The following is an 11793-nucleotide window of genomic DNA, read 5'->3' on the forward strand; positions in this document are numbered from 1 at the left end:
TACAGTGAGAGTTGCATTGATATTTTACATTAAACAAGCAGTATCATCTCTGCACTTTACACTTGAGTGGTGCTGTTCAGCCTTTGATAACTTCTGTATTTGCTCTTTGTGGGACAGCTGAATCAAATACATATTATAAATATAATTTTTTTCCCTTTTTTAGTTGCTCTGGCATTAGGAAAATCAACAATTAAAAAAAAATGTAGGGAGGAGTCACTTCTGTTAAAATATTCTCTTCTCTTCAGAGTCCCTGACAGCTTAAGCCAAAAGTTAGCAAGAGACAAAAACAGCTACTGCAAAGATAAGTACAGGACAAATGTGTTAGTATGCAGGGGACCACTCACTGTTGGCAGACCAGACAGTCAGGGAAGGTTTAAATCAGCCCCTAAAGAAGCATAAACTTTTCTAAATAGAAAAGTAGTTCAGAGTATGCTCATTCATATGCTTCAGATTTAAGGCAGCCTGAATGAAAAGAATCAAAGCACCAGAAGATAAAATCTTACCATTACCTACAATGCAACAAAGATAGCACCCAGCAACGTGCAAAAGGATTGTGGATTATTTTAAATAAGCAAATGAACCATCTTGCTGTCACAGCTAACCTAAATGTAATCCTTAAAAAGCATAAGCAGGATGTATTTGTTAAAGGAAGAAAAGGTATTAATTGCACCTGTACATGGCAGTAGGGACTATTATTAGATTACTGCAACCAACTGTGGTGAAAGCACTTTGGTTATGATGTTAAAAGTTTGCAAAGAGATGCTTCTGAAAAGAGTTTCAGGAACAGTCCAAGGTCCATGAAATACTTGACAGAGTTACAGACTGAAGCTCTAAGTTTTTAGTTAAAAGAACGATAAACAGTAACTTGATTTTCTGCAAGTACCTGCATGAGAAAAAGACTGCTGATAATAACAGATAGTTCTTTAAAAAAAAATAAAATTAACTTCCCAAAAGATAAAGTTGGGCAAACTCTGTAAACGCTGCAAACACAATCCATGTTTTTCATGCGCAGTAAAGCAGTGAAAGGAACATCTTGTATTACTGAGATGAAAGTAGACTCTGAATTCCCACCCTCCCCACTCTTAGAAGTATGCAATAACTCAATGAAACACTGATACAAATACTCCCAAAGAGAACATCAGCTTACTTAGGAAGTCCAGTTGGATGATGATAACCATGATGCCTTTAGGCACTAGTGCCTGTACAGGTGAGGAGAATAGCTCTGCCCTAGCAGAGCTAGGCAAAACACTCCGGGAGCCATTAGCAGTGACATCAAGGGGATGCAAATTTAGACAACTCTGAGATCTTTGCTTGAGCTCTGTGGCACTGAAGACACAAAGTGTCACAGAGAGTCATGCAAATACTGATGCTGCTACACTCAGCCCAACTCACCCACACATCTGGCTGCCTACTGCATCAGCACAGCAAAATTAGCGTTTCCATAAGAATCTGGAATTCGTAAGGACATACTATAAGGTTGCTCCCACCATGCCATGTGCAAGGGCAGACCATATGAAGGCTTTAAAATAAACAGCATTGCAAGGCTGTGGGTGAGAGGCTCAGAGAATCACAGAATCCTTAAGGTTGGAAAGACCACTAAGGTCACCCAGTCCAACCATCAGCCCATGCCTGGTACTGCTCTAGCCCTTGTCCTTCAGTGCCACATCCACACGGCTCTTGAACGCCTCCAGGGATGGTGACTCCACCACCTCCCTGGGCAGCCTGTGCCACTGCATCACTGTGCGTGCTGAGAATTTTTTTTTTTTCCCCTAATACCTAACCTGAACCTCTCCTGGTGCAACTTGAGGCCATTCCCTTTCATCCTATCTCTGTTACCTGGGAGAAGAGGCCGACCTCCATCTCAGCACAACCTCCTTTCAAGTGGAGGTAGAGAATGATATGGTCTCCCCTGGGCCTCCTCTTCTTCAACTGAACAACCCACATTCCCTCAGTCATTCCCCATCAGACTTGTGCTCCAGAACTTCCTCACAGTTTAGTCCCTTTCACATGGCATGACATTCCCCATATTTCTGTAATTCCTACTCCATCTTTCTCTTCCTCCTCTTCCTCCTCCAGTCAGTTGGGAAGGAAAAAGAAGGTAACTGCTAATCTAATGCATTAGTGCCTTGTTTCACATGGTCTGTTTCCACAGAGCAGCTCCGCTTCACTGGAGAAGAGCCATTCTCATCCATATTTCCCTTCAATATGTTTTTTTACTTCACACCGTATTTATGGGTAATTTCATGCTATACTTCACGAGTAACAACTGTTATCTTCTCCTGGATGTCCTACTACTCTGCTGTTCCTGTGAAGCCAACTGCCTACTCCCCACTTACAAACAGAAGCTAATACGCTTACCTGACGAAAGGAAGGACAGCAGTTCTGCCCTTCCCAGACATTCAGAACAGAAACTCAAGTTTCAGAAACAAGTTTCACTTTTGCTTGGTGCTACACATCGAAATCAGCTGAATGTGCATGAGATACGGGTGCGGGCATAGGTTCATCTATAGGCAGAACACAGTTGGTCATGGCTGGGGTCTATCTAGCCTTTGGCAGAAACTCAATGACCTTTCATTGCTCTCTGGGTCAGCTAATTAATGGGGTAGCAATAATGGTGTCCCCCGAGGGACAAGAGCACATTTTTTACCTCCCTGGCCTCTAACGATATCTACACAAGCCAAGAGAGATTATGCAGGGAGTGATGGACGTGGCGGTGGCAGAAAGCCGGAGGCAAATATAAATGAGGATGCAATACTGAAGTTCCTCAAGAAATCCTTAGAAACTTGTCAAAACCAGCCTTCAGGCCTGTGCCCTGTACTGCCAAAAGAAAGCGTGTATCTGAATGCCTGGAACAGCTGGATTTGCCTAGCCATTGAAATGGAAAAATATTTGCTGAGTATCACTTTCCAAATATTAGCTATTTTGCAAAAAGAAGCTCTCTGACATGCTAAAACACTGTCCATCACTCAATACGAAATCTCTTTTGAGCTCGAGGTATTATCAGCTAGCAGGAAAGATGTTTTTTCAGGTCTTGTCACACAAACGCATGGGAATCTGATGTGCAGACACTGCAGCAGATAGAAAACCGGTTGAGATGTGCAAAGTCCTTACCTTACACTGTCTGAAGCTGATGGCTACTCACAGCTATCATGGAGAAAAATTAGTGTGACAACTGCTGGGAAACAGAGGCCTCCTCCACCCAGACATGGCCCCAGTATGCTGTCAGAACACTGGGAAGCAGCTAGAGCTGAGGCACAGCAAGGCATGCATTATGCTGTGGTTACAAATGAACCATATCCTATCCAGCTGCTTTTGATAAACTACAACTTGCCCTTTCAATGCTGAAAACTTCTGTCACAGAGAGATGGATGAGGATCTCAAATTGCTTGGGGGAAAACAAAAGCAGAGATTCGATACCAAATAAAATTCCTCCAACACCAAGCCTTGTGTGTGAAACCTTGTGGTTAGTGTTGCTTCCCACTTGCATGATCGTGGACTTGAAGAGTAGCGTAATCATGGAGTACCATACTTCATGCTAAACAACCCCTGTTTTGCATTTCAGTGATCAATAAACTTGACTTAGAGGAGACTGAAAGAAAGAAAAAAAGATGTCTGTTACATCAACAGGAGATGCTGCTTTTGAAGACCAGGTATCACCCTCCTTTGTAGTGATACAAATATAGGAAATAAAACATTTACAACTTCTAGGCATCCCTAATGAAGCTTCTTACATATATGTTCTCTCTCCTACCTTTGTGGGCATTATTCACAGAAAATAAATTTATTCCCTGAAAAAAAAGAAAAAAAATTGTTTCCATGACAATCTTCCACAACAGGCAGAGAGCAAAAGAACTTCCGTATATATAACTTATCTTTTTTTAGTTCCCTTTGTTGCGGTGATTTTCCTCTGAGCTCTGATGGCACACCACGAACAAGAAGAGCACTGTTGGGACAAGTGTTGGAAGTGCCAGGCCTGTAGCCCAGCAGCACACTACTGCAGCAAAGCATTCACAGAAAGAAAAGCTTGGTCAGGGCGGCACCAGCATTCTGATCAGTTTTTGTGGGTGCTCTCCCCTCTCAGACCACATTATCTCCCTCTTTCCTGAAGTGGTCCTTCCCTTCATGAGAAGGAAGTTTGACTCTGCTTCAATACCAAACAGGTTTGACAGTGCTTTACCTTATCAGCTTAGGAATGAGCACGCTCTGTCCTAGTGTGGGCCCCACGGTCGTGCTTGTGGTTGCAGCTCCTCCAGTAAAACCTACCACAAAAAGCCTTCCTGGTCCTCCTCATTTGCACCAGCTCAATCAGCCCACCAAAAGCACTGGCAACTCTACATTCATGTCCTCAAGGAGATCGGCCAACAACCGACGTAATTCTTTTTCTGGCCAATATTTACATAACCACTGGTTATCACAGAATCACAGAATTGTAGGGGTTAGAAGGGACCTTTAGAGATCATCAAGACCAACCCCCTGCCAAAGCAGGCTCCCTGCAACACACTGGACTCCCTACAGCAGGCTGTTATAGATGGGTTAAGATCCTTCTTCAAGACCTTTAAGAGTAATGTAATCGCACTCAGACTTCCAGCTCATTTATATATGGTTGTTTATAGAACACAACAGCTTGGTTTCTAGACTATTATTTCAATTCAGTCACCAGAAGGGTCATTGTGTCATCTTATGACCGCTTTACTCATGGAGTTATATCCTTGTGAAGGGTAAGTGTTGCTCCTTAATAACTTCAATTTTCCTGAGTGCAGGCTAACAAACAACTCGCAAGGGCAAATGGGCAGAGATGCCTAATGTGTTATGTCCACTGAAAGGAAAGAAGCTACAGTAGCATTCTCCAGCTCCTACTGCAGAAGGAGATGTGGCAAACTGCAAGACGTAGAAAGAAAGAAATGTTTTAATTGCCAAGACACTTATAGGTAACACATGCCTGCAAGAACAGGCTCACAGCTTTACACGCCATTAAATACGTTAAAAATACAAAACTTGCAAGAACAAACACAAGGATCCAGATGTGAATGCCACATAAGATCAGCACCTGGTGTCAATTCAACCTGAACACTCAGCTTTCCTCAAACCTGCCTATGTCACTAAAATTGTGATGGTCTATATGAAAAGCAGCACATTGCTGACATGCACTGTTAGTGACATCCTTAAAACCGCTGAATGCAAACTTGAAAGCAGATTATCTCAAGAGGATAAGCAACTGCCACATGTGCATCAATTCGGCTCAGTGCAGAGCAAGTTGCAAGCTACAGCTGAAAAATATTAAAACAATCTTCCGGGAAGACAGGCTGCAGTAATTAACAGGCTCTCTTGCCTATGCAAGCCTATACCTGCTTACTCTGAGAGGGCAAAATAGAAAAGGGTTAGAGGCAAGAGTGTAGCTTTATAACAAGTGCCTGCTGCAACTGGTTGTGAACAAACTGTTAGCAGGTGCTCCTACAGGAGACTGAGCAGGTGACTGCACATCAGCAGTCTGCCTCATTGTCAAATTCTTAAATGTTTCGTAACACACACTGGGGAACTTTGTGCTGACAAAGCAACTAGCTCTCTGGTCCTGCTTCCAGCCAAGTCTTTCCTCATGTCATCGCAACTGTGACAGCACCCTTCAAATCATATGAAGCATCATATGTTAACAAAGCACACATTTAGAGACTTCAATACAAATTATGCATCTACATGCATATACACAAGCTTCTGTGAAAAGAATAGTGTCAAAGCTGTGAAAGCAAACACTTAAAAGCACAGAAATGTCAAAATTAAGGCTGCAGGAACACCCTCATTTCATTTCCTTGGTGCCTATAATTACAAGCAGCATCATAACACATCATCCAGGTGTAATGGTTGGCAGCTGTTAATAAAAATAAAAAGCACCCCTGAAGAAAGCCACCATGCAAATTCATGGTAAGTACTTTCTCTAAACAAGCTTTTTTTTTGGGGGGGGGGAGATAGATAAAAGAGAAAAGAAGAATATGTAGAGAAATGGCTAAGAAGAGAACTACTCATTCAATATTTACTTGTTTTACTATTGTTTGAGAGCACAAACAGGTCAAAGAAACTGATATACAAGTATCACTGAAGGAGAAGCAACTTGCAACATTACAGTTTTTGGAGAAGACAAAAGGAAAGTCTGGAACTGGAAGACCAGTGACTACACCAGAAACTTGGCTTTTGTTTACTAAGAAGTAACTTCCTGGCCCATCTGCTTTGTAAGATGGTTCAAAAGCAACCTGCATGCACACAAAGACCTGAAAACTCAAACCAAAGGTTAAGATCCCAGGTCTATGTGTGAGTATAAGCCACAATTTTCTGTTCTCAAGCCAGCAATACTATTGGGCAGCCTCGACTCTCGGGACACAGACAAGTCTGACAGCGGTGAATCCTGATGCAGTAGCCCTCAGTGGGAATTGTCCACCATGTTTGTTTCCCAAACAGAGAAGAGGAATGTCATAGGGGTGGCACAGTAATTGAGGGCAGAAAGGATGCAAAAATCTCATCTGCCAACACGCTCAAAGGCCTCTGGCCACCAAGTCAAGCCTCCATTCTCTCAAGTCCATGGTGGAACACAAGTAGAAAACAGCAAATTTACTCAAGGCAAAGTTGACACAACAGCATGGGAAAATATGGCATTGTAACATCTGTTGTTATCCACCAGCACTACTTTGTCCATGCTTCTCTACGTCCACCTGCCTATATTCTCCTGAATGGTTGGTGACTTTCACAGGGAAAGCTGCTGGAAGATGGAAACCGTGCAAAACACATCACTCCAGCCTTTGCTTCCGGTGGTACATCCAGAAGCAACTCAACAACCACTCTTTGACGTGAGCAGGAGATTAGAAATGAGATGTTGAGACCAGGGTAAAAGCTGTCTAACAGTCTTCTCAGTCACAGGAAGGATTTCAGGAGACAACCACGCTGGCTGATGCAAGGCAGTCACACAACCTGCCAGACCACCAGTGCATCCCATTTTGCCTCTCTGGAAGCATCTAGAGCTCCCAAAGCAAAGGTGCAGCTTCTCCAAGCCTCGCACCCATTGAAAAATGCATGATGTTCAAACAGAAGCGTGCCAGTGATGCTCTGAATGCATTTCACAAAATTACATGCCACCAACGTCCACCAGCAGGGGACAGAGCCTGTGAGACAGCTGCCCAGGTGTGCTTTCAGAACACCTCCCCTGTTCCCTCCCTGGGGTTTGCAATGGGTGTTGCTAGCTCTCTGCAGGGCGCTTGCACTGCCCACGTAGCACTTCTAGGAGTCTCTAATACAGCTTTTTAATTTCTTTCTTTCTTTTTTTTAAAGCATTTTTAATACAGAAATGCATTCAGAAAGCAAACCCTTTTGTGAAAAGGCCACTTTCAATATTAATTGCTTTACCTTCATAAAAGCTGGTAAACTGTATTTTTAGCAGCTGCTTCCCACTAACATTGTTACAGAAAACCACTCAACTAACTGTAACTAAAAATGGCCCTTTTTGGAGTGTAACAATAGCACTAGAGAAACTGATAAACACATTTTTCAGCAGATGAGAAATCAAATGACTCAATTTGCCTCCATCTCTCTCTTTGTAGAGACAAATACTATACTTCAAAGTAAGGTAAAAGCAATCTCAGGTCAAGTTTGCTTATGAAGACTTCAGCTCACACCATTTTCTCTCCTCAATATAGGGCCATCCTGCGATGCCACATGGAGTCATTGAGGGTTATGGAGTCATTTCATCAAGGTCCACAGCAGATGGCACGATCCGACCAGTCTACCAAGAATGCATGATGCTACCCCTGCTGCACTGATAGGGAATGTAATTTCGGCTGTTTAGAACTACAGAAAAAATTATCTTGCAATGCCTGCTTTCTGCTGCCCGGTGACAGGCCATGCTGAGCCTCAAGCACAACGGTTGGAACAAACTGGGAGTATCCTGGGCAGAGGCTCCGCAAGTTAGCGGTATAACAATGCAGCTATCCCAGCGGGGTTTCATAGCCACAATTTAAATCTAAATTGGCTCGCTCTTCAGAGAGAAACTGTTTCCTTAGGACTGGCAATAAAGACTGCCTGCGCTGATCTAACAAATCAGCCTTCTACCCAAAAATGTTAGATTATAGGCTGTGATATTTTTATTCAAAAGCAATGGAAAGAATAATCTGTTCAACATTCTCCTATGCTCAGCTAAAATACACTTAATTGCATCAGGCATTACCAAACATTTCTCCAGCCCAGACAATAATAACATGTCTGACATGCTGGTAATACAAACCTCGAGAAGTGCTGCAAAAGATTTGATTTCAAATCCAGTGCTACAGACATTCATAGTGAAGGTTTAAAGCCTCACCTTAGCTCACCTTCTCGTGCTCAGGAGCTGCTGGTTCCAGTCCCACGCACTGCACTCAACACGCACAGCCCATCCAGCTGCCCTTGGAGCAGCTGGTAAAGCAACTAGCGCCTGGCCCACAGCATCTTGTGCTCTCTCTAAGACCTCTTCAGCTTCTAGCCATTTCAGGGTGAGGTAATGGCAGATTTTTGGCATTCACTCTGCAATTGCCTTGATTCTGTACAATGCATTGTGTCAGTGCAATGGATCTGAGCCTAGCTGGAGACTCATTAATCCACAGATTTCATTTCTAAATACACAATTTTCTGTAACAATAATGCGCATTAACTCCTCCATAGTCACTAAAGTCTGCTGCAAATCAAAACCTGCTTGGGCACCCTCGCTGAAATCAGATATTCTGGTGACCGTAACAGTTTGGACTGTGCCAAAACAGCTACCAGGCATTAGCAGTAAGACCCCTACTTCACACTACTACCGCAATTTTATTGAAACATAGGCAGCGCCCTTGCTCGACAACGGCTTTACAAGACAGAAATCAGATGTCAATTACTTTTTATCTCAAAGTACATGCAGGCGCTAATCCTGGAATAATAGGCTCATAAAGCACCAGCCTAGAAAACTGCAGTGACTACAGCAATCCAGTGAGCTGTCTGCAGGAGAAGGCTTTGTTTCCACGTCTTGCTTCACTGTGCCCCACTTGCAAGCATGTTAAGTGCACACTCCTGCAGATTAACTTTCCCCTGCAAATGAACATACCCAAAGATTAAGCCCGGTCAATCTTTCCCCTCACCCTGCTGAATGCAGGGCAGTGCCATTCCATTATAGGGCAACGCTCCCCTCAAACTCCAGATGAGTGTGGTGTCACTCCTGAGGTTGAGGGATGGAGGTAGGCATGGAGAGATGGCCAAGGATGGCTGTCACACACAGCTGCTCACTCATGCCTTGGGTACCTCTGTTAGCATCAACCTGACTCTGTTAGCTGTTCCTGGGAGGTCTGTGCCCAATATTGCTCACCTAGGCTCTGACACTGGAGCACCAAATGGATCCTAATTCTCCAGCACTTGGTTTGCTCTTGTGGAAGGACTTTGCCATGGCAATAAAACATTTGTCATGGAAGAACATTTTCAAACTAAAAAAGAGGAGATTTAGATTGGATATAAGGAAGAAGTCTTTTACAGTAAGGGTGGTGAGGCAGTGGAACAGGTTGCCCAGAGAGATGGTGGATACCCCACCTGTGCAGAAACTCAGTGCGAGGCTGGATGGGGCTCTGAGCACCTCACGGAGCTGTGGTGTCCCTGCTCATTGCAGGTGTTGGACCAGATGGCCTTAAAGGGTCCTTACCAATTCAAACGATTCTATGAAAATCTCCTCTTCCCACAGAACCTCCTTCTGTCCCCCAGTGTTGCCAATCCTGACTCTCACGCTGCCTCTTTCCTTCTCTCCTCATTCAATTTCCACACTTGCCAGCCTCAGCCTCCTCCCAAACACACTCCCAGGGAAAGGAGTCCAAGGAAGCAGATGTTTTCCTTCTCTTCCTCATGTTACAGCCAGAGCTCAGTCGCCTGTGGTGGGTTCGGTGTAGGCAGAGCTACCAGCAGCTGCGAGGCAGATCCAGTTTGGGCACGCCTCAGCCTCCTCTGGCTGGAGGCCACACAAGAGCATGGCTGAGGAACATGCCCTGAAGAGCTGAATGTCCACCAGCTCCCTGGATGGGGTGAGATCCTCAGGTGGGACCGTGTGTGGGATGGAAAGCATTCCCCCTCCAGTCAGAGAGAGGAACCGCACTGAGATAGGACCTCACCTGAAGAAAGTCATTAAGTGCCCTTATCTCCATCCACTAACTCAGATTGCTTATCCATAAATATCTGAAATGAAATAGGTGCATATTCTGGTAGGATGGACCCTTAATTAGTGAGTTTAAAACTATGCAACTGATCTTTTTACCCACTGAAGTCAACAGCAAGAGCCTGATTTGATCCTATGACAGAAGATAAGGTCAGACAGCACTCAGACACCAAGGCTCAGCAGGAAGAAAGGGAGATCACAGAATCATTAAGATTGGAAAAGACCTCTAAGATCACCCAATCCAACCGTCACCCATCCCCACCAACTGCCCACATCCCTCAGTGCCACATCCACATGGCTCTTGAACACTTCCAGGGATGGTGACTGCACCGCCTCCCTAGGCAGCCTATTCTTCTAGATTCTCCTAGAGCTTCTGCTTGTCACTTTGTCATAACATGTCTTATTCAAGACACTGGGGGAAAAAAAATAAATAAATAAAGCAAGAGCCCTGGCAGCTGAGATAGAGGGGCGTGTGGTGGGGCTTTTTATTTTTGCCTCTTCACAGACAGAGATAAATGTAGCAACCCAAAAAGTGGAGGTGGGAAGGACGTGTGTGTGCATGTGCCTTTTATCAACAGAAGGATCATTGGATGTATCTGTTACCAAGGAGAAGCACACGCTTGGTAACAGAAGAGAAGAACAACAAAAAAATTTTTTTGCATTCCTATATGACAGCAATCATTTCTGTCATGAGGAAATTCATAGCTCTACTCAAAATTTAACTCTGTGACAAACTTATCGGAAGAAGAAGGAAAAAAAAAAAAACAAGCCTAGAACTGCATGAACCCTGTAGAGATGCAACCCTAACAATAGTGTACGTGCAGCGCTGCTGGAGCCAGAGGAGATACTGCTGCTCTCAGCTCACCCGGCAGCAGCGGGGTGCCCTGTGTTAAGCAGAGCTCTGCCAGCCAGCTTCAACGCGAGCGGGACAGCCCTGCAGCGGGGCTCTCCAGCATGCCGTGCTCAATGTACAGCCAAGCGCCCGCTGCTCTTCATCAGTCGTGACAGAGCCTGACTGATGAGTGGAAGACTTCGCTACAAGACTGCAGATAGGAGACGAGAAACAGAGCTCCTCGGTGGATTTTCTTTACTAGATGAAACAAAAACACACGTGAGGGCACCTTGTGATGTGCAGCACTATCAACTACCAACTTCTGCTCACCGAACCGTAACACCGCCAAAGACACACGCAGCACCTCCTATCATTTCAATGAGCGAGGAGTGTCTGCACTCTGTCACCGATCAGTGGTAGAAGTCTACGTACCGAGCTACCAAAAACACACCGCTCACACCGTCGTTGGTCAGCGGTAGGACACTGCGTACCGTGCTGTTTTAAACAGCGCTTTCTCACAGGCACAAACCTGAACACAGGCGAGTATCCCCGCAAGGCGCAGGTCGCGCAGCCCCAGCCCGGGACCGCTCCCTGTACCGCCGGGACTCCCACAGCCCCCGGGCGCCACCGAGCGGCTGCCCTCCCGCCCCGGCCGGTCCTTCCCGTCCAAGATACCTTCTCTCCGGTGAGCACATGCAGCCCCTCGCGGACCTTGGCGAAGGAGCCCTCTCCCAGCTTCCTGCCGATCAGGTAGTTGCCGACGCGCTTGGTGTGCTGGAAG

Source organism: Meleagris gallopavo, chromosome 1, assembly GCF_000146605.3.
Source record: "Meleagris gallopavo isolate NT-WF06-2002-E0010 breed Aviagen turkey brand Nicholas breeding stock chromosome 1, Turkey_5.1, whole genome shotgun sequence".
Taxonomy (NCBI): domain Eukaryota; kingdom Metazoa; phylum Chordata; class Aves; order Galliformes; family Phasianidae; genus Meleagris; species Meleagris gallopavo.